General features: G+C 33.7%; 1 pseudogene; it reads left to right on the top strand.

The window, feature by feature from the left end:
* Positions 1 to 1140: 1140 nt before the first annotated feature.
* LOC142521170 (putative rRNA-processing protein EBP2 homolog) lies at positions 1141 to 3275 on the top strand (annotated as a pseudogene).
* Positions 3276 to 4376: the final 1101 nt, after the last annotated feature.

Here is a 4376-nt window from a genome sequence, read left to right as displayed (position 1 = left end):
CAGACAAAATCCCGTGCTATTCATCGGAGCTGATGGGATGTAAGATCCTAAAACTCCTTCCACATTATCAGGAAACAAAGGAAACATCCAAGAACAACCCAAAAGTCCCATTAAAAAAAACAATCTTTCCCCAACTTTACACAGTTCCTCCTTTTAAACCCTACAAATTTTCAAATAAATTTCAGAAACTCAGTCAAGATTCACACCATTTATTTAGTTCTCAGATAAAACATAACTAGATCTTTTAACAAAAATTCAGTAACCAATAATTTAAGCATATTTTAAACCTCAAGATTCAGAATCACAGAGCACATACAAAAAACAAAATCAAGAACTATCAAAAGAACCAGAGGAAAAGGTTACATCATCGATCCAAGCAAGAATCGAGCAAAATAGATAGAAACTGACCAGAATAAAGAGAGCCCAGATACCATTTCGCTAAGATTTAGCTGTTTGAAGCATGGAAAGAAATGGAAGGAACAAAAACGAGAAGTAAACCTCAACTCATTGTCAATCCATCCATATAAACATCGTTCCAAGTCGACCTAGCGGATCCAGTTGTTGTGCAGACAATGTCTGTGTTAAAATTATTATCAAGGCCAAAAATTAGGAAGGACAATTTTGAGATTTTAAGAGATGAACTTCTCATTTTATAGATTTACTATCTTTTTCTTTTGACCGGCTTTCATGTGAATCGTCTTTGCGGATCTTAATATTTAAGATGGGTCAACTCTATCCATATTCACAATAAAAAGTAATACTCTTAGCATAAAAAGTAATACTTTTTCATAGATGACCCAAATAAAAGACAAATATGACCTATGAGACCGTCTCACACAAATTTTTACATTTTCTTTTTCAGATTTTTCAACTTGGGACAATGCATAAACATTGGATATTCATTGTCTCACGTCGAAATTTTAGTGAAAGATAAGTTTTAAGATCGTTACATTAATTAATTTTATCAGATGAATCTCTTACTCGATTCGAACGGTAAATTTATATATATAGATTAGATCGACTTGTGATGAAACTGATATACAATAAACATGTCCATAAAAGAATAAAGAAAATGGGCCTTTAGCCCAAATCTATTTGGACTGAGATTTAAAAAGATTTAAAATTCTAATGGGCTCCCCTATCAGTATCATCACAAATCCTAAACCCCAGAGTCCAAAGATGGATGCATTTCTTGTTCGACCATCTTCTTCGCTGATTATCCAAGGACGAGGCGAAGATCGAGGAATACAAGTGTAACTTTCCGAAATCCGAGTTCTTAATTTTTGTATAATTTGTAGATTTTTTGTTCGTTTCTGAAGATTAGCTGATGATTCTAGGTGATTTACATTCGAAAATGTAGACATTAGCTATACTTCCTTGAGTGAGATAAATTTTTTTAATCATGGTTTCTATGCTGTAAGAACTAGATTCGCGAATGAGCTAAAATATCTGTTTAACTTTTTTTTAATCAGGTAATTTTACCATCTAATTAAATTTTTTTTTTATAATGAAAATCGATAGAAGAAATATCTGTCAAGTGATAGAATTTATTTATGAAAATCGATAGATGGCCCGGTATAGTTCGCTCCTCTCTCCACAAACCTAACCTCTTGATAGCCGCTGTTCGACCATCTTCTTATCTGAAGGACGAATACAAGTGTAAGTTACCCAAATCCCGCTGCTTACTTTTGTATAATTTGAGTGATGGAATTTGTTTTTAACCATGCAACTGTAAATATTCTCTGAAAATGGGGTCGTTTCTTTGAAGAATGGTCGATTTTTTGTGTTTTTTGTCGATCACTTCGAATTTTCAGGCAATTGAAATCGAAACACAGCTTTTGTTTTTGAGGGGGTTCACGCTGTAGTTAGTTTTTTGCTGTAGAATAGCGAGTCTTGAGAATTTTTCTTGTAAAAAGAAAACCTTTTAAAAAGGTGCAGATGAATTTGTACTATTTCAATGGGATTTTAGTATTTAAGTAAGGATTTGTCTCGTTTATGCTCTTGTATAATTTGTTGTTTATGGTTTTCTTTTATACAGGCCCTTTCTAACTTTTGAACTACGTCGCCATGTCTAATAAGGGGACAATGAATGGTGCAGGGGAAGAGGACGACGATCCATTTGTTTCTGAATCTGAATCAGAAGATGGTGACGACGTGCAGGTGACTGAGCCTTCGAAGACTGCTGTTTACAACAAGGATGGCTTATCAGATAAATTTGCAGATATCAGCTGGCCTGAAAATGTAGACTGGATACAAAAACTTTCCATTGATATTGATCAGGGGCAAGAGGTGGATGTGAATGATGACCTGAACCGGGAACTTGCTTTCTACACACAGGCACTGGAAGGTGCAAGACAGGCCTTCATGAAGTTTCAGCCAATGGGGCTACCTTTCATGAGGCCTTCTGACTTTTATGCAGAAATGGTGAAAACTGATCGACACATGGAAAAGGTAAAGGGACGACTTTTGGCAGAGAAGAGAAAGACTGAAGAGGCTGAGCAGAGAAGGAAGTCAAGGGAGAATAAGAAGTTAGCCAAAGAGATACAGACTCAGAAGCAGAGGGAGAGGGCTAAACAGAAGAAAGAAGATATTGAATAAGTCAAGAAGTGGCGGAAGCAGAGGCAGCAGAGTGGATTTGCGAAGGATGACAAGGACGGTGATCTTAGCTTGGCTTTTGAAGATGGGAAATCGTTTGAAAGATCGAGTAAGAAGAGGCCAGGTGTGTCTCCCGGAGATCGTTCTGGAGGGAAGGCAAAGCTAGGTGGTCGCAATGGGAAGATGGGATTCAATAAGAGGAAAGGCAAAGAATTCAAGGACGCCAAATTTGGATTTGGTGGGAAGAAAGGAATGAAAAAGCAAAACACGGCGGATACAACAAATGATTTCAGTAAAAGCACTTTCCCCAGATCAAAGAGACAGAGAAGGTGAGATCTTTGATCATTATTTCGAGGATTACGTGCTTAAGGTTCATGGATCACCAATTTTGGATAGATTGTTATGATTTAAGCTGACAAAACTGTGTTGTTTGATCTACAAGCATTATTTATCCTGTCCAGTGTATGTGGTGGAACTTGCCCTGTCAATTTTAATTTGTGTTTTCTATTTTAGTTTCTGGCAGCCTACAATTATGTGACTATGTCAATCGGAACTTGATTTTCTGTATGCTTTTGGCTGCAATTGATTGGGAAGTAATCCAAAAACTATAATGTAGCTTTTTCGAGATGATTGTAATATATTACATTTTTTATTAAAATAAATTGGACAAATGCAGTTTATTTATTTGTTCCTTGTACTTTATTTTGGAAAGGAATATGTCTCTTGTGAGAAAATATCACGAATTTTTATCTGTGAGACGGGTCAACTCTATTGTTATTCACAATAAAAAGTAATACTCTTAGAATAAATGATCAAAATAAGATATTCGTCTCACAAAATACGATCCGTAAGATCTTCTCACACAAGTTTTTGTCTTTTGAAAAGTTAATTAATAAACTTGTAAATGTCTGATGATTGATATAATTGGATTTCGAACTTGAGAATTTGTTGTATGTTTGTTACAAGTCATAAAGACTTTTTACTTATGATTTTTATCATATATATTTTAAAATAAAATAATGTAGCTTTTTCGGGATGATGATAATTTATTAATTTTTTTATTTTAAAAAATGGACAATTGTAGAGGATTCACGGTATTAAAGATAAAATTTGTTTGAGACGGTTTCACGGATCGTATTTTGTGAGACAGATATTTTATTTGGGTCATGCATGAAAAAATATTACTTTTTATGCTACAAGTATTACTTTTTATTGTGAATATTGGTAGAGTTGACCCGTCTCATAGATAAAAATTCGTAAAACCGTCTTATAAAGAGACCTACTCAATATTAAAATATTATTAATAATACAAAAGTGCAATAATTCAAATATTGAAGTCGACTTATGAAGGAACCCAAAGTCCACGAAATTGTTGATTACACCTTATGATCACTTATATATTAATTGAATTATTTGGTGAATGATATATAGATTTGGAATTCCACGTATATTCTTCATTTCTTTATTTTATTCTTTTGCACAAAATTTTTGTGAGATCGTCTCACAGTTTAATTTTATAATATGAACCGCCTAATCGACTTGACTCATTAAAAGCATTATTTTTTATGACAAAATATTAATTTTTACTGTTCACATATGGATCGTATTGACCTGTCTCATGCATAAATATCCGTGAGAACATATATGAGAAGACCTACCCATTTTTATATATTTTTTTGTGTGGAAGTCACTACTTAATTTTATTATGCACAAGTTAATCCAAATTTGAATAAGGAAAAAATTAAAAAAAATCAAAATAGTCGACAATCACGCATTACCTA

The sequence above is a fragment of the Primulina tabacum genome, chromosome 12 (assembly GCF_025594145.1).
Source record: "Primulina tabacum isolate GXHZ01 chromosome 12, ASM2559414v2, whole genome shotgun sequence".
NCBI lineage: Eukaryota > Viridiplantae > Streptophyta > Magnoliopsida > Lamiales > Gesneriaceae > Primulina > Primulina tabacum.
This window is presented reverse-complemented; position numbering and strand designations above follow the sequence as displayed.